The sequence below is a fragment of the Miscanthus floridulus genome, chromosome 13 (assembly GCF_019320115.1).
Source record: "Miscanthus floridulus cultivar M001 chromosome 13, ASM1932011v1, whole genome shotgun sequence".
NCBI lineage: Eukaryota > Viridiplantae > Streptophyta > Magnoliopsida > Poales > Poaceae > Miscanthus > Miscanthus floridulus.
This window is the reverse complement of record NC_089592.1, coordinates 15,539,494-15,566,228: the sequence shown is the minus strand read 5'-3', so window position 1 is coordinate 15,566,228 and position 26,735 is coordinate 15,539,494. Positions and strand designations below refer to the sequence as shown.

General features: G+C 45.4%; 1 pseudogene; it reads right to left on the bottom strand.

The window, feature by feature from the left end:
- Positions 1-25,409, bottom strand: part of LOC136499507 (uncharacterized) — a 35,256-nt pseudogene extending 9,847 nt beyond the window's left edge.
- Between the last annotated feature and the right edge of the window lie 1,326 nt (positions 25,410-26,735).

Here is a 26,735-nt window from a genome sequence, read left to right as displayed (position 1 = left end):
CCATATTCGAGCAAGAAGATAATGAAAATCCAGAAGATAGGACAAGAGGCCATTGATCATCCAAGGCTAAGGCAAACAATACAACTGGGATCATCCCTGTTGACAAGATCCTTGGAGTCTTCGAAAGGGGGTAACAACTCATTCATATTTAGCAAACTTTTGTCAATATTACTCATTTGTTTTCTCTTTGGAGCCTCTTAAGGTAGAACAAGCACTTGGAGACCCGAACTGGGATGATGGCCATGCAAGAAGAGCTCAACAATTTTGAAAGAAATCAAGTGTGGACCTTGGTGGAGAGACCCAACACCAATATCATTGGCACCAAGTGGGTCTTCCGCAACAAGCAAGATGAAAATGGCAGTGGTGACAAGAAACAAGGCAAGATTGGTTGCTCAAGGTTTCACTCAAGTAGATGGCTTGGACTTTGAGGAAACATATGCACCAATGGCAAGACTTGAAGCAATCCTGAATGCTTCTAGCCTATGCTGCTCATCACAATTTCAAGCTATATCAAATAGGATGTGAAGAGTGCATTCCTCAATGGTCCCATTCAAGAACTTGTCTATGTTGAGCAACCACTAGGTTTTGAAGATCCCAAGTTCCCCAACCATAGTCTACAAACTCCAAAAGGTGCTCTATGGGCTTAAGCAAGCACCAAGAGCATGGTATGAATGCCTTAAGGAATTCTTGCTTAAACAAGGCTTTAAAATAGGCAAAGCCGACCCTACCATTTTCACTCACAAAGTTGGTAAAGATATATTTGTGTGCCAAATATATGTTGATGACATAATATTTGGAAGTACTAATCATACTTTTTGTGAGGAATTTAGTAGGATCATGACGAAGAGATTTGAGATATCCATGATGGGTGAGTTGAAGTTCTTCCTCGGATTTCAAATCAAGCAAGTAAAGGATGGAACTTTTATTAGTCAATCAAAGTACACCCATGATATGCTCAAGAAGTTTGATATGGTGAATGCCAAGCCCTATCAAATCTCCCATGCCAACCAATAGACATCTTGATCTCAACATTGAAGGAAAAGCCATGGATACCAAGGTATATCATTCCATGATTGGCTCTCTACTTTATTTGTGTGCATCTAGGCCTGATATTATGCTTAGTGTGTGCATGTGTGCTAGATTTCATGCTAACCCAAAAGAGTGTCACTTGGTGGCCATTAAGAGAATCTTGAGATATTTAGTACACACTTCCTAACCTTGGTTTGTGGTATCCTAAGGGCTCTAAGTTTGATCTACTTGGGTATTCAGATTCTGATTATGCCAGTTGCAAAGTAGATCGAAAAAGCACTTCGGGGATATGTCAATTCCTTGGATGGTCCCTAGTGTCTTGGAGTTCTAAAAAGCAAAATTGTGTAGCCTTTTCCACTGCCAAGGTCTGAGTACATTGCGACCGGTGCTTGTTGTGCCCAACTACTTTAGATGGGGCAAACTCTTCATGATTTCGGATGTCATTTTACCAAAATCCCTTTATTATGTGATAATGAGAGTGCCATTAATCTTGCAAACAATCCTGTAAGCCACTCTAGAACCAAGCACATAGACATCCATCATCATTTCTTGAGAGACCATGAAACCAAAGGAGATATGAAAATTCGCCATGTGAGCACCGAAAAGCAAGCTTGCCGATTTCTTCACAAAGCCCCTCGACGAGTCAAGGTTTTGTGCTTTACATAGTGAGCTAAATATACTTGATTATCGTAACGTGGTTTGAATTTTAGCATGCCTCTATTTGATAAACTAGTATCTAGGCAGAAGAGTTGAAAATTTTCATATTGTGCATGAAAATGATTTATAAAAGGCAACTTATGTATCATGATCATGGTCTGTATTGATTATTTGTTTCTTGTCATGGTAAATAGGTGATATGTGTCCATATCTTATACAGATAGAGTCATATAGATTATAGCTAACTCTCACTGTTTTGGAGAGTGCAGTAGTGCCATGCCTGCCGTACGACAATGCCGCTCTGTGGCAGTGCCAGGCTAGGCATATGACAGTGCTGCACTTTGAATATCAATTGATATTTGGCCCAAATGGTTTTACTACAGGGCCCATTTATTCTTCATCTTATCCTCAGGTACGCAGTAACGTCTTCCCCTCTCTCCCTCATTCTCACACAACACTGACGTCCGCACCTTCTCTTCTTCTTGTGCCTACGCATCGTCGTCGCCTGGCTGTGTGTTGCCCATCTCCGACAGTGCCGTGGTAGTTGTCGACCATCTTCTAATGCCGTCAGTGACTACTACTGCTCTTGGCCCGAGCAGTTGCTCTTCTTCCCACTCTTATCCTTGTTTGAGAAGAATGGAGCACTGGAGATAATGATCGAAGGGGGAAAAGAAAGATGAATGAGCAAAGAGACAAGGATCCACCTCGTCATGGTTGAGGGAGATCAATAGCAGTAGGCAGTAGTAGTGTAGCTCCAAGGGGACTTGGTGATAGGGGGAGGCGTGAGCAATACATTGAAGATGAGGAGAGGCTGGAGATAACAGGTCATACCACTGATGCCATTGCTGACACCCCACAGCATCTCTCTGAGTTTGATGGCAGATACATGAGAGATTTTGAGGGTGTGATCATCATGAGACCTATAGATGACTCCCACCAGCATGCAGTTGTCAACTATTCCAAGAGTTGGAAGCTGGTGAAAGAGTCAAGGGGGATCAATCCCTATGTAGTGCGTAAGGATTTGATCATCGATTATAGATTCTGGAATGAGTTTCATTCCAACTTTTATGCCGCTGCCATTCTTGCATCTAAGAAAACCAAGATCATCAAGATGCAGTACATTTGTTGGGATGAGATGTAGGAGGAGCCTGAGTTTGACAAGGTAATCAAAATTTGTGATAGGTTCCAGCTTTCAGACATCATGGGTTTCTAGTATAACTAGAATGAGGAGGTCCTTGCACAGTTTCATGCCACATACTTCTATGACCAGACCTCTGATGAGATTCACTGGATGACTGATGGTCAGCCCTACCGAGTCGACTTTATCGCTTTCAGCAAGATTCTTGGCTTTGGGGAGGAGAACAGAGGTTACAATTACATTCATGATGAGCCTCGAGCTGAGATCCATGACATCAGTTACATGTGGAGAGATAGAAGGATTGCAGATGGCAAGAGGAGTGGTCTACAAAGTTTCTATTACATCCTCAACAACCTCATCAGGAACACCATCAACCCAATGGATGGAGCAGCCTCAGATATTAATGGCTATGTGAGAAATGTGTTGGCCAGATTTGCTCCAAGTGGGGACATGTTCAATGTCCCTAGATTCATGTGGACTGAGTTGAGATTTGTAGTGGAGGATGGGAGAAGGGGGCTGCCCTATGCACCTTACTTCATGTTCATGATTGAGAGGGTCACTGGATTTTATTTTCCGAAGGATGGGATGCACACCATCTACAAAATTAAGAAGACCCATCCAGTTGTAGCTACTTAGGGAGTGGAGAGCTCTCATGCTCATATTGACATCCCTGAATCTTCTCGCTCTAAGTCTCGCACAGGAGGCAAGATGAAGAAGTTTGGCAAGTGGTTGAAGGCAATCTTCGACAAGTGCACCTATGCAGCTAACAGAGCGTATGGGACACAACTTGAGCAGTGTCACCAGCGTGAAAGGTCTTAATATGGCTAGAGGGGGGGTGAACAGCTTATTAAAAATCTACAAACCAACTAGAGCAATTTGATTAGTATGACAAATAGCGAAAAGCAAACTTGCTCTAGCTCTACAAGGGTTGTAAGCCACCTATCCAACAATTCTAGTTACTATGATCACTAGACACACAATTTACTATGTCACTACTCACTAAGAGCTCTCACACTTGCTACACTAAAGAGCTCCACTAGATGAACTTAAGATACAAAGCAAGCTCTCAATTCTAGCTACACTAAAGAGCTTACTACAACTAGTTTGTGGGTATGTAAAGGAGTAAGTAAGGTGATTATACCGTCGTGTAGAGGAGTGAACCAATCAAAAGATGAATACTAAATCAATCACCTGGGAGAATACCAAAGGGCAAGAGACAACAAATTTTTATCCCGAGGTTCACGTGCTTGTCGGCACACTAGTCCCTGTTGTGTTAACCAACACTTGGTGGTTTGGTGGCTAAGAGGTGTTGCATGAACCTCGTCCACACTATTGGACATCGCAAGAACCTACCCACAAGTGAGGTAACTCAATGACACAAGCACTCCACTAGAGTTACCTTTCAGCGCTCCACCGGGGAAGGCACAAGACCCCTCACAATCACCGCTATCAGGAGCTTGAGACAATCACCAACCTCCGCTCGATGATCCTTGCTACTCCAAGCCAGTCTAGGTGGCAGCAACCACCAAGAGTAACAAGTGAATCCCACAGCAAAATACGAACACCAAGTGCCTATTGATGCAATCACTCAAGCAATGCACTTGGATTCTCTCCCAATCTCACAAAGATGATGAATCAATAATAGAGATGAGTGGGAGGGCTTTGGCTAAGCTCACAAGGTTGCTATGTCAATGCAAATGGCCAAGAGAGTGAGTTAGAGCTGGCAATGGGGCTTAAATAGAGAGCCCCCACGAATAGAGCCGTTGGCTCTCTGTTCACTGAAAAAAATGGGGCGACCAGACGCCCTAGTCGGATTGATCAGACGCAGGACCCCAGCGTTCGATCCTTAGATTTTTGCCACGTGTCCCCTACTTCAAATGCTAATCGCCCGATCTCAATGGTCATCAGTACACTTAAGTTGTGACCGAACGCGCTACTCAAAGTGATCGGACGGACCATCACTGGCATCCAGTCGTTTCCAGTAAGATTCCATTCACGACCGAACGCATCCGGTCACGCTCGACCGGACTCGACCAACGTCTGATCACTCACCCTCTTCTCTGTGCACTGCCACATCAGCATGACCGGATGCTGAACAGTGTTTAGACAGAGTCCGGTCACCCGCATCCGGTCTTCGGCCAAGAATACCACCTTCTTTTATAATTGACCGGACGCTAGAACCCCGAGTCCGATCACTTCGAACTCAGCATCTGGTCAAGAGACCGAGGGTGGCCTTCACTATGCGCCACTGACCGGACGCAGGGTCAGAGTCCGGTCACTACGTGACCAGCGTCTGGTCACTATTTCTCAGTGACTATCACTTCCTTCATTTCACCAACTTCTCCACCCTTGCTCAAATGTGCTCACCACCAAGTGTATCACCTTGTGCACGTGTGCTAGCATATTTTCACAAACATTTTTAAGGGTGTTAGCTTTCCACTAGATCCTAAATGCACATGCAATGAGTTAGAGCATCTAGTGGCACTTTGATAACCACATTTCAATACGAGTTTCACCCCTCTTAATAGTATGGCTATCGATCCTAAATGTGATCACACTCTCTAAGTGTCTTGATCACTAAACCAAAAAGCTCCTATCAATTTCACCTTTGCCTTGTGTTTTTTTGTTTTTTCCTTCCTTTCCAAGTCCAAGTATTTAATCATCACCATGCCATCACCATCATCATGTCATGATCTTCATTTGCTTAATCACTTGGAGCTATCTCATAATCACTTTGATAAACTAGGTTAGCACTTTGGGTTTTATCAATTTACCAAAACCAAACTAGAGCTTTCACAGTGTGGACAGGAACTTCCACCACTTCCTCCTATTCCACCTCCTCCACAGTATGACCTTCGAGTCTCTCCTACATAGATTCAGATGATGAGGATGATGATGATGATGAGGAGCAACAGGGATGAGCAGCAGGTTAGGATGAGACCCTAGAGGGATACCATCAAAGATAGGAGCCGAGGCGTTCCACTCGCTACACCGCCACTACTCACCGTCAGGGCCATGCATGTATTGACTCTGACAACGATGATCGTGATGGTGGTGCTGGGACTGCTACAGGAGGTGCTAGGGCTATAGGAAGTGATGATATTGATTGGATAGAAATCTAGGGAGATGACAAGTAGGTGTTGATCTTTCTTTTTTTCTTCTCTTTTTGTTGCTTTATGCCAAAGGGGGAGAAAATTAGAGGGGTCAACAACTTTTTTGAATTAGAGGGGTCAACAACTTTTTCGACGCCATCGAGGTTGCTGCAGCTAGAGACATGTTCATGTCCATTAAAAACTCTAAATTGTGAAATAATGCTACTATTTGACTCTTTGTGTATCGGATATGGACATGTATCATTGTGTGGATTAGAAGTCATCTTATTGTGCTAGGTTGCATATCTTTTTTATCTGAGCTAGCTGTGTGGTGCTTGACTCTATCTTGCTTGTACAGTCAGGTGTGGCACTGCCACACAGTAGCAAGCACATGTGTGCATAAACTGTCATTTGCATCACGTTTTACATACCTGACACAGTATGCAGCACCCCATAGGAGCATGGATGTAGGGGGAGCCCCATCACTTTCACTAAAATGTGAATCTTGGCTTCTTATGCCAATTTGAGAATTCATTTCTCTATTCACATATTGAGGGGAGAGGTTCTACACCCATGGCTCGAAAATCTCGGTATTTATTTCATATCTTTTGTAAGCTCTAATTGGGTTATCATCAATCACCAAAAAGGGGGAGATTGAAAGTGCAATCAAGCCCTAATTGTGGGTTTTAGTGATAATAACCACACAATTAGAGAACTAATGAGATTTATCGAGATGACAAGCAGGGAATTTATATTCAAGGATGCTACATGAAACGGAGGAGCCCTCAATTACAAATATAGATGGCTTCAAATTCAAAATAGGTTTAAGATTCTTTTATATCTTGAATTTGAGTATAGGAAAAGTCATACTATAAAGGGGGCACAATGCTTAAGCTAATATGTGCTACCAAATGCTCAAACAACCATATGCATCCTCAGATTCATAGCCAAGACAGTCTACACTTCACTATTAACCTTGCTGTCTTGCTGGGTGCGGGCTTTGGCTCGCTCGACCCCTTGGTCACGGGCTCTGGCTCACCCGACCTCTTGGTCGTGGGCTCTGGTTTGCCTGACCCCTTGGTCATTGGCTCTGGTTCACCCGACCTCTTGGTTGCGGGCTCCGGTTCACTCAACCTCTTGGTCACGGGTTCCATCTCACCCGACCTTGAGGTCACGGGCTTCGTCTTGCCTGACCCCTTGGGTGCGAGCTCCATCTTGCCCAACCCCTTGGGTGCGAGCTCCGTCTTGCCTGACCCCTTGGTCATGGATTTTGTCTCACCTGACCCCTTGGGTGTGGTGTTTGTTGTTGGCTGGGGGTATATATACCTTTCCCTTTCCTCCCCAATGGCTATCTGCAATTTAAGTGACCGTTGGGGGCTGGGGGGTATATATTCCTTTCCCTTTCCTCCCCAATGGTAACCAATGAACTAACCAACTCTCTTCTTCCTCACTTGAGCATGCCCAAAATAGAGTAGGAGCTCTCTCTCTCACTCTATTATTGACTTTAAGCCCTCAAGCAAATCCATTGATTTCTCCATCAATCCATGAGGAAAAAGGGTCTCAAACTCGATTAGATAGCAGCTCCATTGATTCCCAAACTCTAAAGAGCACTTGGTTCACATTTTGGCTGGTGGTTGTATTTGTTACTCTTGGAGCTTGGCTCCTAACCGGCTAGAGCATCGCCCATGGAGCTTGCCAACTTGTGTGGCAGCCCCAAGAGGTTTGTAACATCTTTTAAAGCTAGTAAACTCACCCCTCATCTCAAGAGTTAAGTCTCTTGACTTGAGAACAAGGAAGGCCTAGAAAGCTCTAAGCCTTAGTGGCTAACCTCAACAATGTGGAGGTAGGCAAGCCTTGGTGGCGAGCCAAGCCATGGGATAAATCATTGTGTCACTTGTGCATGATTTACATTACTTGCTTGACATATTGTTGATTGAGGTGATTTCTAGAGTTTGAGGCTGATCTAGTTGTGTGTGGTGTTCCCACCACTTTTAGCTATCGATCTGTGATCTACTACCATACAGGAAGCTAAGAAATTTACCAAATCTAATTTTCTAAATTTTGAACTGTGAACTAATCTCTCCTGTAGGTGCGGTAGTGCTGAGCTCACAGAGCGACAGTGCCGCAGGTGAATTTGACTTTGGTTTGAGTTGAATTTTTACAGACCTATTCACCCCCTCTAGACGTTCTAGAGATCTTACACTACGTCACCATGCCATTCGGGCTGAAGAACATGGGGGCTACTTGCTAGCACTATATGAAGCACTGGCTCCACAAATAGATTGGCAAAAATGCCAAAGCTTACGTCGATGACATCATCGTAAAATTATCCAAAGCCGAGAACCTTATTCAAGATCTTTCGAAAACATTCAACAACCTCCAGAAGTTCAAGATCAAGCTCAACCGAGAAAAGTGTACCTTTGGGTACCATCCGGCAAACTACTCGGCTATATCGTATTGGCTCGTGAGATTGAGACCAATCCCATTAAGGTTAAAACCATCCTTGATATGGGACCTCCTTGAGCATTAAGAGACACCTAGAAGCTCACGGGTTGCCTAGCTTCCTTAAGCCGATTCATCTCTAGACTAGGTGAAAGAGGACTCTCCCTCTACGAACTCTTACGCAAGACACTAGACTGGCGATGGACCTCGAAAGCTCAAAAAGCATTTGACGATATCAAGGACTTCCTCACCAAACTCCCTGTTTTAGTGGCTCCTCACAAAGAAGAGCCTTTACTCCTATATGTCACGGCTACCACTCTGGTGGTCAGCATGGCTATAGTTGTGGAGAGAAAGGAAGAAGGCCACATTTAGACCATCCAGCGATCGGAGTACTTTCTTAGTTAAATACTGGCCGACAACAAAACTCGATACCCGCACATCCAGAAGATACTCTATGGGGTGTACCTGGCAAAGAAAAAGCTGGTTCACTACTTCTATGCACACCCGATCACTGTGGTCACCTCCTTTCCACTAGGAGAGATCATCAACAATTGGGACACGACTAGATGGATCGCCAAATGGAACCTAGAACTTCTGGCATATGGCATCACTTATGTGCCATGCATGTCTATAAAATCCATGGCCCTAGCGGACTTTGTTGCCGAATGGATAGAAGCACATGTTGAACTGGCTACAGCTGACCTAGAGTACTGGAACATGTACTTTGATGGACCTTTGATGCTGCAAGGAGCGGGAGCGGGAGTTGTCTTGGTGTCCCCCAATAGGAATCGAATGAGGTACGTACTTCATTCAAATTTCGAGGGTGGTACCAATAACATAGCAGAGCATGAGGTCCTGCTCCATGGGCTGCGCACCGCATTCACCCTTGGGGTTAGAAGACTTGTCGCTTTGGGAGACTCTAAACTTGTCGTCAGGCAAGTAATGAAAGCCTTAGCATGCTGCAACCATAAGATGGAAGCCTATTGCATTGAGGTCAGAAAACTGGAGGCAAAGTTCGATGGACTTGAGCTACGCCATATCCCTCGAAGGGACAACGAAGAGGCTGACAGCCTCGCCAAAATTAGCTTAACTTGAGACATGCTCCCAGGTGGCGTGTTCCTCAATGAGCTTATGAGATCTTTGGCATGTTGGGAAGTTGAAACTCAACCTCTCCCCAAGCCAAGCGTACTCACCATCACCAAAACCGCAGGCTCTAACCTAGACTGGGCATAGGAACTCATCGACTATTTGCGACACGACATCCTCCCTATCAATAGGGATGAAGCCAATCAAGTATGTCAAAGAGCTAAATCCTACATTATGAGGGATGATGAAATCCATCATAAAAGCATGAGTGGAATCTTGCAACGGTGCATACCCATGGAAGATGGGATAAAACTCTTGCAAGATATACACTCGAGGGTTTGTGGCCACCATGCAGCACCGAACACCTTGGTGGGTAAAGCCTTTCGACAAGGGTTTTACTATCCCACTACAGTTAAGGATGCACAACACATCGTGAGGACTTGTGAGGGATGTCAGTATTTTGCCAAGCAAAAATGCGTCCTCTCTCAAGAACTCCAAACGATCCCGATCACATGGCCCTTCGCCATCTAGGGACTCGACCTTGTCGGGAAACTCGCACCCACCCTTGGGGGCTTCGATCACTTGTTTGTCATGATCGACAAGTTCACCAAGTAGATTGAGGCCAAGCCTGTAGCTACAGCTAGCTCAAAGGCGGCAATCGAGTTCAACAAGGAGGTTATAAACCGGTATGGGGTCATGAGCATGATCGGGAAGTGCATTTATCGACTTCTATGACAAACAATAGATCAACATAAGATGGGCCATAGTGGCCCACCCTAAGACCAACGGTCAGGTAGAAAGAGCGAATGGTTGCATCCTTCAGGGCCTTAAACCCTGGATCTTTAGGAAACTAAAAAAGTTCGAGGGTAGATGGGTCGAGGAGCTTCAGCCAGTCCTATGGGGCCTACGGACCACTCCTACCAGGCCGATGGGGTTCACCCCTTTCTTCCTTATCTATGACAAAGACATGGTACTACCCGAGGAGGTTGGCTATGCCTCTCCTTGAGTCCACGCCTATGACGAGGACACAACAAAGGAAGCCTTACAGGATTCCCTCGACAGGCTCAATGAGCACCATGGAACAACAGTTGTCTGTTCCATAAGATATCAGCAATATTGCACAAGTGCCACAACAAGCATGCTCGACCATTAAACTTCATGCAAGGCGATCTAGTTCTGCATCGAGTGCAAACAACCAAGGGGGAAAACAATATTCACCTCCTTGGGAAGGACCATTCATCATGGCCGAAGTGCTAAAGTCGAGAACATACAAGCTGGCAAACATGAAAGGTGAAGTCTACACGAATGCCTGAAACATCGACTTGTTACGATGGTTCTACGCATAAGAAAGCAGCCGTATACTAGGGCCCAATTTACGGGTGGTGTTACCACTAACTCACAATAAATATAGTAGACTCCATCAAAAAGATGATCAGTATGACCCTAGGCTTAAACTAAGCACCTCAGCAGATCACACTAAATTGCTAAGGCACTCGGGGGCTACCCAATCGAAAAGTTTCCAAAAGTATACCTCATTTGGGGAAGCCATGTTAAGGGTCTCCATTCAATCACCATGATACATTATTCTAACCTATTATGGTGATCCAGGGGCAACAACCGACACTACACAAAGTCACGAAGCCATTACTCAGGAAAACACAAAACATAAAGTGCAAAATGTCTTTATTCTAAGGCTAATGCATTTACACATCATGAGGAGCAGAGCGGATTACATCCTCTACTCTCTCAGATTCGGCAATGGCGCCTGCCGCACCCCTGAACTCTAAGGCCAGCACACCAACATCGTCAGGTTCTTCCACTGGTGGAAACTAGATTGCCATGTCGCGAAGGTCATCGTTGCTCCGGAGTGTAGCGACCACCAATGCCAACGAGGCCTCATGATGAACCGCATGCTGGATCACTTCGATAAACCGCCTCGAGACATTGCCAAGGAGCTCCTTTATGCTCACCCCCGCCGGTGAGAGCACGTCAATAACACCACCACATGCCTCTAGCAAGGCAACGTGACGGTCTTGATATTGACCCACCCTGACCACTGTGGCGGATGAGTCTGCCGCAATAGCGTCACGGTCACGCTTCGCTTCCATCACCTGCTCAGCTAGAACAGCATTGGCATCACAAAGCCTCTCAACCTTTCCTTGGGCAGCAGCCAGTTGCTCTTGGGCGACTAGAAAGCATAATCAGAGCAACCGCTCATCAAGACAAGAAATCTTCAAAAGGATGAACAGGAAATCTCACCAGGAACTTAGAAAGAAGTTGCGCCTGGGCTTCAGCGCGGGATGCCATGGCGGCGGTGGCCTCCCACTCCAACCTAACCATCGCTTCTTGTATGCCCTCTAGCTATGCTTCGAGATGGCTCACTTCATCCCTGGCCATTGCGACTGTCGGCGGAGCTGCGACTTCCACCGCCATAGCATCGCCCGGCAATTTAGGGGTACTCGAGTCATCATGCACAAGAAGCCTAGAAGAACACCAAGTGAGAAGAAGTACAAAGCCCCAAGTTCACCAAATTCAGGTCTGTCCAAGAACTTACCCGACAAAAGCACGACGGATGGTGAATAGTGCTCATCCGTCGCCTGCCTGGAAACCTCCATCCTCGAGCTCCCCACGCTCTCCATGAGATCAGATCTAAGGGGATAGAGGCGGAGGAAGACGAAGAATTAAAGAAAGGAAGGTAAGCTCAACAGTGCGTAGATAAAGTTATGCCCATTTATGCCTCCCCCTTCTTTATATAAGCAGGAACTGGTGTACAGATGGCTTCCCAACTACGCATGCTCGTGCGTGGGAAAATGAGCCACAAACACCAATGCTCTAGCTTCTAGTAAGAAAACTCACCCACGGATCCTAGTTGTTCATTCTCAAAATACCCTCACTCTAACCGGTGCAGGTGAGTGATCTGACACTTAGATCGAGTACTCGGCCTGGCTCACCCCCTCAGCTGGTGTAAGTGGTAGTGATTGATTCGCTATCGACCTAGCCCCTCTAGAGTCAGGGGGTATTCGGGAGGGTCACCAGTCTGATCCTAAAACCTCTAACACTCAGTGTCATGTAAATCTCCCAATACCCGGACGGGCTCAAAGTATCTTATTTCAACGGATGTGTGCCCCTTTGGGGGAAGCTGGAAAACTGGTTGGCCCATGGTTGTAACCAAAGTATGAGCTCTTGGAATCTAGAAAAAGAGTTTTATGATGTGCCCCCGCTGGTCAGGCTTTGTCCTGCCACTTCCTTTCAGTGATAGCGGATGTTCACTCGTTCTACCCATTACCAGCTCAAAGAGTAATAAGTGCAACTGTCGACAGCTGCTCACGCGTTCGTTACTCGCCCATAGTGGTGCCCGGCATGGGACACTGTTATATTGGCCTCAGGGCTCCGAGACCACGTTCTCGCTCTCCCATTAATGTGGCTCATGAGAACTCGAATCACGTTGCTCGATGGATCTCGAAGAAAAACGTGATGCCCTTAGTGCTCGTTAACAAACGACATGCAACAGGTCACCCTAAAAACCAACTGGCTTAGTGACCCACGAGCGATGGAGGTGCACCTACCCCATCCTCATTATTGTTTTATGGCTAGGACTTAATGATGCGCAACCACTATTTACACGCCGGAATGTGTCGGGAACAAACTTCTTGAGTACAACGGTATTTTTACCCTAGCATGGCATCCACGATGTCCTGGAGGTTACGCTTTCGGTTGTTGGGTACACCACCCGAACACGACGTTAACAATGTCCTGAGGGCTATGCCTAGGAAACTATGTTTCCCAATATGGGGTGCACCACCCAAGCTAGGCACTTACAGCTGCTAGGGAACAACGTTCCTTGATGTACGGTGTACTACCACCTCACTCGATGCTTGAAGAAGATTCTCGCTACCCGAGAAATGCTCTTGGTACTCGAACGACAACATACTGGCTCCCTAATACTTGGGAATATCTCGTTGCACTGCTTGAAACTTCGACACCCGAAGATGCTCACTATGTACTCATAGTACGCAGAACCTACAGGGGAGACTGTAACGTCCCGAGGGCTTGAAGCTACGTGCTAGCTTATCATTAAGTTCTATGGGGGCTACTGTCAGATATATGAGCCAGTGGTACCTACACCGCCTATATATATGACCATCGCCGAGCTATCAGCCCAGCAGCCGTCAAGGAGGAGGCCCACAAGGGCTGACACGTTGACCAACATGGAGATCAAGGCAAACCAAGATGGGCGTATCTGGACGATAGCTAGATCAATCTGTTGTAATAAACTAAGAATACAATCTGTTAGCCTGATGGCCCTATTTGTAACCGTACCTCTCCTGCCTATATAAAGGAGGGTAGAGACCTCGGGCTCGGGGTCGACATCATCCATCTTCCACCAATTCCATCTACCTCGTAGTTAGGAGCAACAACCCCTTTAATTGAGCATATGAATACAAGAGAAGCACACCACTGAAGTAGGGATTAGCGCGCACCGTGCTCCGAACTAGTATAAATCTCTGTGTCTCGTGTGCTACCATCTGATTCCGTCTATGCGATCACGTTGTTGGATATTGCCGGAGCAAAACAATCCAACAAATAGCAACAGTAGCATGTTACAATAGCATGCAGCAGCATGTTACAAACCCCTTAATATGGTATACAATAGTAGCAACAGCTTAATATGGTCATCACAAGAGCAGCAGCATGTTGCAAACACAATATTCTGTAAATTTTCCCTTGCATCAGAGCAGCAGCATGACAATTACTTGTGTTCTCACATAAATCAGTACATCTCAAATTCCAAGATTATGTAAGAGCATCTCCAAGAGTTCCCTATTTTTTCCTCCTAAAACTTGTAGTTTTACAACTCCTAAAAAGGTATTGGGAGGGAAAAAAGAAAACCATCTCCAAGAGTTTCTAATAAATTGCTTTTAAAAAATCAAATTTAGGACGAATTTGATGAAGCATCCAATCAACCACGCCACGAACATCTGACATCTCATCTCAGTCCATCCAGCTCGCCTCAATCGCCGGCCCGGCTGGCCGGCAGCCATGTCCACCACGGAAGAAGCCGCTAGTGGCTACGGCTACGACCGCCTGAGCGAGCTGAAGGTGTTCGACGACACCAAGGCCGACGGCAAGGGCCTCGTGGATGCCGGCATCATGACCGTCCCCGCCATCTTCCGCCACCACTGCAAGGAGGGGCCGCAGGTATCACCCTCTAGCAGCAGCGGCAACACTATTAGCGTTATCCCTGTCATCGACCTCTCGGCGGCGTCGGCGGCGGATGCACCCGCGCGGGCAGAGGTGGTCGCACAGGTGAAGGCCGCGGCCAAGACGGTGGGGTTCTTCCAGCTGGTGAACCACGGCGCGGGAGAAGGATCCACGCGACTCAAGAGCCGCGTAAAGTTACGCGGAACTAGCACAGTTTTCCCAAGTGCCTAAATATTAGGAGGATGGATTAGGAACTGTTGAAGAGAGATTTTTTTTTCTGATTTTCCTAAAAACCAAGTATTAGAAAGGCAAATAGGGAACTCTTGGAGATGCTCTAAAGTGACAAACATTTCAGCAGTTTGAAAAGTATTGATGAGCTTCATATAGAAAGCTTTATTTTCCAACTTAAGCATGCTTAAGTAACAGCTGCATACATTTATTTATATGGTGTTTAACATGGCCCACTTACCAAATTTTCAACATGAACCATGTAGGCACGAGATCCAGTTGTTTGGTGGTACTTAACGTTCCCTCGGTTGTCTTTGTTCTTTTGACATATCTCCTACATCAAAGACAAAATAGATGTAAGGTAGGTGATAAATTAGCATGTACAGAGCAACAATCTGGTTCTTAGGAGGAAACATACCATCTTTTTGGGAGTCTTCCGTGATTACAAAAGTTGAATCCACTGTTCATTATTCATGTATTTGAGAGGAGAAGTTTTTGTAACCAAATGTAGTGGAAAAGGATCAAAATATTCTTGCTTCAACCTGTATCTTTGTTGGCGAACTGCAGACTTCATCATCTCAAGACAAGCCTTTTTAATTGTCTCATCCTTTGTGTTTATGTCAAACTTTGACTAATCGAGTGGAAGAACATGTATGAAAAAGAATACCAATTCAGTAATTTATGGCTGTAGGAGTCCGCTCAACAGTTGGATTTGTCACCAAGTGGACGCATCACGCATGGCCGGACTCAGCATCTCTCGTTGGTGCAGCAATGGAGGGAGGCGATGCTGCAGAGCTACAGGATGGCATTGGAGGGTGGCGGTGATGTGTGATGTCGCTGGTGTGCAGCGGTGATGCGGGATGACGCGGCAAGCGAGGAGGCGGCGTTGCTGGACGGCGCGGCAACGTGGCTCCTGCCTAATGTCGCCGTCGGCGGTGGTGTCGAACTGGGTTCGTGATGGGTCTCGGCTGGGTGGTGATTGAGGAAAACCTACTCCTACATATTCGGAACAAAACGAAAAAAGAATCCTACTCTAGCACACATGAACAACTAGCGCAATGTAAATCTAGTTGTTTTCATCTGGCAGGTCCTAGGTTAGATTTCCACTAGACGCTCCTTTCGGGCCTCACAGTGGGCACACACCGACACGCCGATGGAATGGGGTGCTAGGCCATGTCGAGTGAATGGGCCACGCCGTTGGCACACACCAGCACCCCGAATCTAAAGTGATGCGAATAATCCGAATCCGATTATATGCGGATGCGGTGTAGGATATAGTATTGACGAAATCTGGCGGATATGGATTTTCCGATGATTAAATATAGATTATTCGACGTTTATAATAGGATAATTCGAATATTTTAAGGGGCGGTGTAGGATATAGTATTGACGAAATCTGGCGGATATGGATTTTCCGATGATTAAATATAGATTATTTGACGCTTATAATAGGATAATTCGAATATTTTAAGAGCCTAAGTGGCAAGAATATAAATCAGTTCAAACTGAGAATTTATATTAATTTTGTGAGCTATTAAATTGAAGAGGTGGATTAATGGTGATTATTTCAAGTTGTATTGTCGCTTTATGACTTTGGTTAATGAATTGTCTCTTATCATAAAAAAACAACATGTAAGCACATAGTATCCGACTTAAAACAGTACCCTTCCGTTCCGACACCGGTCCGAATCCGTACCATTTCCGACATCTAAAAAATCCATATTCACATCCGAATCCGTATAATATCAGATCCGCTCTGAATTCAAGAAGAAAAAATGGATTAGAATATGGGAAAGCCATTATCCGCTCCGATCCGACCCGTTTTCATCCCTAGTAGCAGTAAATAAAATGGTAAGGCATGTTGCTAGTTTGCGATAGGTGTTGGGCTTTGCACTAACTATATGACAACGGGCCTATTGTTTTGAGCTAACTAGAGTACGATGAATTTAAAATCATACACCATGACAGTCCGAATAAAACTGTAACGAGTTAGCGGGCCGGGAATATCCACTTGTGCACATTGATGATGGAAATAAGATGACCATCACATATTGCGCCTGTTAGTGACGATCTCAAAATCCTCCGCTGAGAATCCGTCATGGTTTAACAGGTTTCTTGTAGTGCATCTCGCCACCCCGTTGCCCACCGCCGTGGCCGCGCTGGGTTCGTGGAAGCTCCACTGCCATGGCTAAGGCTAGGCGAAAAATACCGAGAACGAACCGAAAATACCAAAACCAATTTTTTCAGTACCCAATTCGGTACCTAATTCTTCTTTAACTCAGGAAATCGAATTTAGCGAACTATGTGAAATGTGTTGAATTTGAGTGTTGTTATATTATTGACTGTGCTATTGTAGACTATTATATTATGTATTTATGGTACTCTACTCTTATAGTCTTGTGGACTTTTATATGTATGTATTTGGCACTATTATTCTTTATGAAATCATGTCAAAATTATGTAAAAATTACCTTTTGAACCTGCTATTACTTGTCTTTGTGATCAATTGGGTATTTTTTTGGTAAATACCAAAACTGAACCAAAAATGCTGAAACTGAATTTCCTCGCTACCGATTTTTGGAAGGAACTGATCGGTACCTATTTTCCGAGGAACCGAATTTTCTGTGGGAAGAACTGAAGTACCGAACCTATCGGTTCGGCAATACTGAATGCCTAGGCCGTGGAGCTCTGGCGAACCCTAGCGCGGCTGTCGTGACCTCCTTCTTGCCCTCTACCGCCCTACTCCCACGATCACTATGGCCATGCTCGTCGGTGACCCGCAACCGCCGCCACGACGCTCCCGCTCCGACCTGGTTCGGTCGCCTCCACCGCTACTAGGGCCCAAACACCTGTCCACCATTCCACCGCCTGGCCTCCCTCCCTCCCCTGAGCCCATTCCTTCTAAGCCCGCCAGAGATGGAGACGAGTGAGGAAGGGAGTGAGCTGTCGGAGTTGGAGATGAGGGAGGGTGAGAGCTGCCGGAGGGAGGGAGAACTGCAGGCGGCCACATTGATGGGCTTTGTCACGTTGGGTTGATTCACGCGTGAAGGGAGGAAGAGAAACAGTGCTAGGAAAGGGTAGTCGGCGTGCTGCCAGCGGCCACCTGGTCAGACTGGATGATTCTCGGGTGCCTACGCTGGCCGAGGCGGCATGGATGGAAAGGGCGGGGCGGCACTGTGCAGGTGTCATTGCCAGGTGCTGGTACCTATCGGCGGGTAGCAGGATAGCACAGTGAAAAAGTGGGAGGAATACACGCACGGGCGATTTTTATGGCAGAAACGCGTAAGATTCTTACTGTCTTATGTTTCTTAGGGTATGGCCCACTTATTAGGAAGTAAGGAGGCCTAATATCCCTTAGAGCAACATTTCAAATCACATCTAAGGGTTAAAACAGGCTAGCTAGATGTTTTTAGGTGAGACGTTTTTCAATTCTTTTGTTCTTTTATAGCATAGATATCACTACCCTAGATCTGGACATCACTGCTGGTTCAAAAACCCACTTCACTGTCGGATTTTGAACCGACAGTGGTATACCGGCAGTGATAGGGGGTTGACATCACTGTCGGTCCTTAAAAACCGACACTGATCTACGGGAAACAGTGTCGGTTCCTGGCTCCACCCGGCAGTGTCCAGTTGAACAACACTGCCGGTTTGTAGTGCCAACCGACAGTGACGGTTGCTTCAAGAGTGTCGGTTCTTGGCTCAAGCCAGCAGTGTTGAGCAAGCCTACACTGTCGGTTCATGGATCAAACCGGCAGTGTTGTAGTAAATATCAGTGTCGGTTCATGGATCAAACCGGCAGTGTTCTCGTAACTATCAGTGTCGGTTCATGTTTCAAGCCGACAGTGTTGAGTAGGGATGAAAATGGATCGGATACGGACGGATATCACCGATATTACATTTGTTTTCATATTTCTATCCAGATTTAGATTCGAATACAGATAGTGTCAACTATGTCGGATAGGATACGATTGGATATCGACATCATAAATATGCGATTTGAGTATTCGGATACGAATACGGTATCGGATGTTGGATATCCGGACTCGGATACGGATAGATCTCAACCCCTCTAAACGGATTCAGTTTCGAATATGGTCGGAAAATATCCGTACCGTTTTCATCCCTAGTGTTGAGCAAGCCAACACTATCGGTTCATGGATGAAACCGGCAGTGTTGTAGTAAATATCAGTGTTGGTTCATGGATCAAACCGGCAGTGTTCTCATAACTATCAGTGTCGGTTCATGGTTCAAGCTGGCAGTGTTGAACAAGCCAATACTGTCGGTTTCCTTCTAATCGGCAGTGATGGTTACGACAACGCTGCCGGTTTGTTGCTAACCGGCGGTGATAGCCCGTTCGTATTTTATTGTTTTATAATTTATTTTAATTTATATTTTTCATGGAATCGTGTTTTGCTTTATATACGCTACATAGACGACATGTCCATCAATATTGAACATTACAAATGTTACGATTATAATTCAAATGTTCTTATCCAAATCCCGATCCCTCAAAATAAAAAAGAAATGTTCTTGGACTTCACACATGCTTCTTGGACTTCCTACAATAATCTGGCGAGCCGCTCTAGGCCATATTGGTCCTTGTACTTCATGGATTATGCAATGGAAAATACTCCATCTTTTTCTAATAGCTCGGCTAAGATGAATTTTGCCAGCTCCTATTGTAGTGCGACGATCTCCATGTCTAGCAGCCTTTCCTGCTTAAATTTCTTGCGCTGTCGTTCAAAAAAGATGATATCCAAAGAGGAACAGTAAATTATTTTGTTGAATTATTAACAGACATAAATGAAATGGAGATTATACACACCAACTTATCGGCTTCTTCCGATTTCCCGCTGATGTAGCGAGCATTGCCCACATTACATAAAACCCGCATTCATTGTTTCCCGCCGGCTGTGATAGGTACTTCCCCTCCATTTCGACAACCTTGAATGGGACCGGCGTCCCACCGATATATCTTCTTCGGACACTGAGCAACATTAAAAGGAGAAACATTAGAAATCGGTATGTGTGATTAGAAAACAATAGTTATTAGGATCGCTTACTAATTCAGCACTGCCACCAGTGCATCCAGATGATGAAATGGTTTTTTCTTCGAGTCCCACACCTTGAGCAGATTTTTGGCAAGATTAACACAAATGAAGACAAAATGGTTGCTGCAATCACAGAATCCTAATTATCGAATAATCTTAATGAAAAAAGAAGCATAAAATTAAAAGCCGAGAACACATACTCGCAGTTGTAGGCTAGAAGTATGTGGGTTTTCTTCTTCATCGTGAATTCGTCGAAAACAGCAATCAATCTCTATTTCAGGTCTTCAATGTCAAATCCATAGAGGCCTAGACATGTCCTCTCATTGACTCGCATGGGGTCCAAGAAGCCTATGTAAGCCCATTTTATTTTTAGAATGCAAAATTTTGCTATACACCTATATAAAATCATGGGAAGTGCTCAAAAGTTAACAATTTGTGTCTCGAGAGAGTAGTTAATTATAATATCGTGCGTGTAGGGTACTTACATAGTCCACAGCGTCAACATTTGAACATCGAGAGAGTGTTTCTGGTATAGCTGGAACAAGCACTCCCACTCGACATCGAACTTCTCTTCTTCAGGATATTGGAAAACATGTGGCGAACGGATAATAACCTCAAAACCAAAGTCATCCGTCTCTATTGCTTGAGCCATGTAATATTCATGTAACTGGCGCATATATGTTGTCAGATTTTTATACTCATGATCAGGAACCAAAAGATTGCCCCTTTCATACTTCATTGCCAGTGTTCCCATCCCTTGTACATCATAATAGATGTTCGTGGCCTCTTCCATGGTTAAATCAGGGTTGTCTTCGACTAACTTCATAATGTTCCTTAAATCTTTATTGTGTATTTCTTCGTCTCTTGTTGTAGCATATTTATTTTGTGTTTGCCTTTTGATTTCGGACTTCAACAAAAACGGAGGCAGTGAGGCACATAGATTGAAGAAACTAACACAATCTTCCTTCGAGATGTGTGCTGTAAATTTGTCTTTCATCAAGGTGATAATGCTGCCACTGAACAACCTTTTTCTTTTATGTTGGTCCACTTTGGGAGCATTAGCGACCGAATCCAAGGACCTTTTCTACGACTGCGAGGATGTCCTTGATCTTGTTTTGGGCTGAGGTGGAGGAGGAGGACGACGACGAGAATTCTGTTTTCCCAGCGCTGATGAAGATGGAGGAGGAGGAGGAGTCTCTTTTCTCGGGGCTGATGAAGATGGAGTCAGATGGGGAGGAATAGAAGGAGACCTCTATCTTCTCGGGGGTGATGGCTTCGGATGAGGAGGGGAGTGATCTCTGTTGGGAGATGGTGAGTGATCATCGTGGGTGGGCGAAGACTCGCAGTCGTCCTCATCATCAGAGGACAATTAATGGTCAAGCTTAATGAAGCTCTTGCGCCAGGCGACTTGAGAGCCCTTGTTTTGAGCAAGTTTCGGCATGTCTTCTGCTATAGGGTACTCAATGGGTATCTTTTTATACTTCTTATCAAGTATTCTGTCAATGGTGATGCGAGCGTACCCCAGTGGAATTGGGCAGCCATTAATTGTCCCATTTCCTGTAGGCCAGGCCTGGCCGAGCGCCATCTTGTCCTTTGTCCATTCCTGATAGATGTACAACCTGACATTGATGGGTTCAGTGATGTTGTCCATCGGATGAGGCACATTCGCCTCTTCTTCGTCAAGCGGGGTCAATTTGCAGCTGCTGTGACCCCTAAATTGTGGGCTAAAGGCACTAGGAGTAGGGTTTTGTGGTACTACTGACCCCTTGGACAACAAAATTTGCTCGACTCGTGCTTCAATGGTCGCCTCAATCCGTGCTTCCATTCTGTCTTCCATCTCTTTTAGTCTCCTCAAATACTCTGCCTCATGTTCTACTCTACCCCTCGAGTGGCTCCGGTAAGTGTTAGATTCTTGGGGGAATGCTAGTTTCCAAGGAACAACACCGGTTCCTCTAGTGCAACTAGGGTGCTCCTTGGTTCCGAGTGCTTGGGTGAGCATGTGTTTCTCCCTATTAGAAGTGCGAGTCCCTTACCTCACCTCCTTAGTTACCTAGGAGATCCTCTGGATGAGTTCGCTCATGGGTTGATTTGAGGAGCTAAAGCTCCCGTCCTTGGCGTGCCTTACATTTCTCCCCATACAGTATAATACCGATCTGGGCTCCCAATCAGCGATCTCAACCTAAACGCCTTCCTCAGCAAAGTGATCCATCTTTTGAAGTTCTGCTTCAAATTCTGGCATCTTTTTGGCGTAGCCACGAGAGATGAGATGATGAGGATTCATCGCTTTCTACGAATTCTCCTTATTCTTCCTGCTCAGTACTAAGTACTCCTCGGATAACCTGTATTCCTTAAAAGCCCGCCAGAAGTCCTTCTGCTTGCTAAACTGTCCACCATCAAAATCTGGTTCTTTATTTTTGAGGACAAAATTCTTGTACAATGTCCCCTTGAAATTCTTGAAGCATGTCCCCATGATTTCTTTTGCTTTTTTCTTGACTAACTCCCTGTCATACTCGGTTGGGAAAGTGAAATACTCTGGGATCTTAACATCCCATATGTAATCCTTCTCTTTTTCAGGAACCTCCACCGGTCATCATCTTTCCCAATCCACTTCCTGTACTTAATTGGGATGAAGTCCCTAACAAGTAACCCGAGGATAGTCTTGTATTTGGTCAAAGCTATAGACGGTGAGAGTGGATCCCTAAATTCATCAAACTCAGCAATGTGCTAGTGTGCATTCCTATCAACAGGAATCTTTGATATGCCTCGCTTGGATCTGGCCTTCCTGCTACCCGAACCCTCTAGCTCCTCGGCCATCGGAGGCTCCTGCTAGAGACACCAAGTAAGCTATGACCCTCTCAATTGATTAGCGTGTGTGGCTACATAGTGACATGATACCAAAGTTACCTGGCCATCTTGGTCATTTTGACCTAGATCGAGCAGGTCGGATGAGGTCCATGGCTACTCGTTCTCACCGACCTGATTAACACCGTCACCGTTTGTTGGATCATGCTGCTCTCCCATCCCAGCGATATCAGCCGCTTCTTGTTGCCAATCAGTTCTTCGATGACGGGGTAACAGAGGACGATGAGTCATGGCTGTGAGACGATCATGGTTGTTTTGGCCATGGACAACTACTAATAGCATATGTTCATATATATATAATATGTTTAATGCAAAGTCTAATAATAAGTCCACATACAATAAAGTCAAATAATAGCATATGTTCACCTAGAACAAATTCATTGTTTGATTGACCACATACAACAAAGTCCACCTACTGTTCTACGAAACTAAGCCTACATCAACTGTCAAATAAGGAAAGCGATGACCATAGCCATAAATAAAAGCATGACATCTTTCCAAGACCAAGGAGCAATTCTCCTAATCTTCACATCTCCGGCGGGTGGCTTCTCTTCGATCTCCAGTGCCAGCGGATGGCCATGGTTTGCATTCATTGGACCATAGTAGGCCGGTTGCCCATGGTTTGCAAGGTAGGCCAGATGACTATAGTAGGCCCTCAAAGCTTTAGCTTTTGTGTTGTATTTTTTGTGCAAATTACCAAGGTAGCGATTGACTTGAGCATAGCAATCTTCCTAGGTTCAATAAATCCTAGGCATGTGACCAACATGCACTACATACCATGCCATGGTTGCCTATACATTTAAGTAAATTAGACATGTGGTAAGTGGTAATAGTAACTCACTGAACAAGAGTTATTATTCAAGTTATATGGCCAAACTAAATCTATTTAATGTTCTTTATCCTTGACATTCCAAACTAAATCTATTTAAGCAAGAGCAAAAATTCTTATCTAACTCTTACACAAACAGAACACTCCCTACTGTCACAAATAAGATGTCCACAGTCATTAACGTGTACCTTTGACTGCTAGTTTCCATTGCTTGCAATAATTACAAAGTACAGAGATATCATAACATTATGCAACTACTATTCGAGATAGATATGCTCATATCATTGTCACATATTCAATCTAACTATGTCAAGAGGTGTTGATGATCAATGTTTAAATACTTAGACTGCACACAGCGCAAAAGGTCACTTAGCTGTGACTCGAGGGAATAACTTGTTGCGACAACATGCAAATAATACCAATGGTTCTTAAACAGTTTAGGGCCATGATTACTAGGTCCTCTCTAAATCAGTAGGTAGCATAATCTCTCTAGGGAAAAACTAACTGGTTTATGTAACAGCATGTACATATAAGGATAGCTAAACCAAGGAGTAACAGCATGTAACTCAATCGAATATGAATCAATTGCTATTGGGAAGACAACAACCGTGGGGCATTTCATCCAACACTTAGCGGGCAGTGAGCCACGCACTCACCATGGGGGTGGGAAAGCAGCTGTCCGCGCGCGCTCCTGAAGGCCTCGACGGTGCTCCAGCGTTGGGCGGTGGATGGCGTGGGGAGTCCTCCGGCGTGGGGCGGTGCACGGGCGTCGGCGTTGAAGAAGAGGAGTGCGGGGCTAGGAATGGTGGCACATGGGGCGGTGGACGGTTGCTCCGGTGTGGGGCGATGCATGGGCCTCGGCGTCGAAGAAGAGGAGCGCGGGGAATGGTTGGCGATAATTTCAACCCGCGACGACCTTTTATACCAGACCTCATCACTGCCGGTTCTAATTAGAAACCAACAGTGATGGTGGTACATCACTGCCGGTTGTAAGTAGGAACCGACAGTGATGGTGGTACATCACTGCCGGGCCATTCTTTAAACCGGTAGTGATTTTTGTGTAGTGGTTACAACATAAGTAACTTATCTTTTCCACTTCTTTCGAATACCTCCTACTAGCTCAACGGTTAAGACCCCGCAACTTAGCCCCCGATACCCGTGTTTGAATCCCAGGCGGCCCAATTTTTTTGGTTTAATTTTATAATTTATTAAGCGGTCTAAAGGTCAAAAAGATAAAATAAATGTGTTGCATTCCTGATTCGAATCAAAGCCTACAAGTTCTAGAGCAGCGCACAAACCATTGAGCTATCACCTGATTTCGGAAAGTTTGAAGGAATTTATTCCATTGAGTGATTGTCTATCCCTGCTTTGTGCGTAGGCCCTTCAACTCCCCGGCCACGCTGGTCACGTGGTTCCCATGAAGAGTTGCTATTTTACTCGGTCCTTCGACTGGTCATGGCCCTTCAGTTCCCCACGAAGAGACGTTGCGTTTACTAGGAGTCCATCGGCTGCTCGCGCCAGTTCGCAATGCAGGCACACTCCGTCTTCTGAGGGGTGCGAGTTATTGCAACGTGATTAGTTCCACGCCTATATATAAGCCAGGCCCCTATGCACAGTCGGCCATCATTGCACCACCACGCGTCAAGAAAGTGAAGCACCCTTCCCATGCAAACCTCACCCTGGCCCTCGACCCACCGCCACAATGCCTCGCTGCTTGAAGACAACATGGGCGATGCTGAACCCGTCGTCCTCACGTCGCCCCCTGATGCCAGCTCCACCGACGCCGTCATCCGAATAGGACCTCGAGGTGAACCTCGAGGACGATTCGGACAGTGAGACCGCATCGGAGGAGGAACCGAAACCTCTTTCGGTGGAGGAGATCGTCTTCAACTCGTTGGAGATGGCTCAGAAGGAGGAGGAGGACCGGCACCTCCATGCCATCACATAGAAGGAGACCGACAACTGCATCCTGAAGCACGTCGTCGAGATCTCCAAGGAGGAGGAGCGCCACCGCGAGGAGCGCCGCCGCGATGAGGAGGAGGAGCGCCACCGCCAGGAGGAGGAGACCGAGCGGCGTCTCATGATGGACATGGAACGGTGTCGGCGTAGGGCTGAGCGACGAAAGAAGCGCGAAGAGGAGCACCGGCAGTAGGGGGACGACGCATGCGGCAGCACCAGCAGTAATTAGTAGCACTAGTGATTAATCGATGTCTTAGGTCGATGTAATAATTTACTGGTTCTACAAAAAACCGTGTCATCGAATCCTTTGTTTGATCATCATCACCTTGGGTTGATACTTGCATTGCATGACCTAGTTTTATTTGCTTACATATTGGATGTTGCATTGTATGACCTCGTTTTGCTAACATCGTCCCTTGGATTGTATGTGGCGATGCATCTTGGTCGTTGCCTCGTTGTCACGAAGACCGTAGTATATGATATGCTACGTACCGGAGATCGAGGGGGCCAACAGGACTGTTGCTCTTCTAGACATCACTACCGGGCTATTCTTTAAACCGACAGTGATTTCTGTGTAGGGGTTACAGAATAAGTAACTTATATTTTCCACTTCTTTCGAATACCTCCTACTGGCTCGACGGTTAAGACCCCGCAACTTAGCCCCTGATACCAGTGTTCGAATCCAGGGTGGCCTAATTTTTTTGGTTTAATTTTATAATTTATTAAGCGGTCTCAAGGTCAAAAGGATAAAATAAATAAACCTTAGCACATATCCTATACAAGCGAAGCGGTTAAGTATCTGAACTCTGTAGCCGAAGACCCGAGCTCAAACCCGAGGGCTGGCACAATTATTTTTATTTTTTTTATATATCACTACCGGTTTTCAAAATAAACCGACAGTGAAAACAAGCATCACTGTCGGTTTTTTCTCATCACTGGCGGTTTTTTTGAAACCGACAGTGATGTTTATATATATTAAAAATTTTCTTTTATATACTGAATAAATAGAAGCATATGTATTCCTATGTTGAAATGGCTTCAATTTTTTTGGCAAGCTTATACACCCAAATTAAGATCCCACACAGGGTCTTAGTTTTTTCTAATTATTTTTATTAATTATATTTTTCTGTGTGCTGAATGAGACAAAAGAGGGTGAA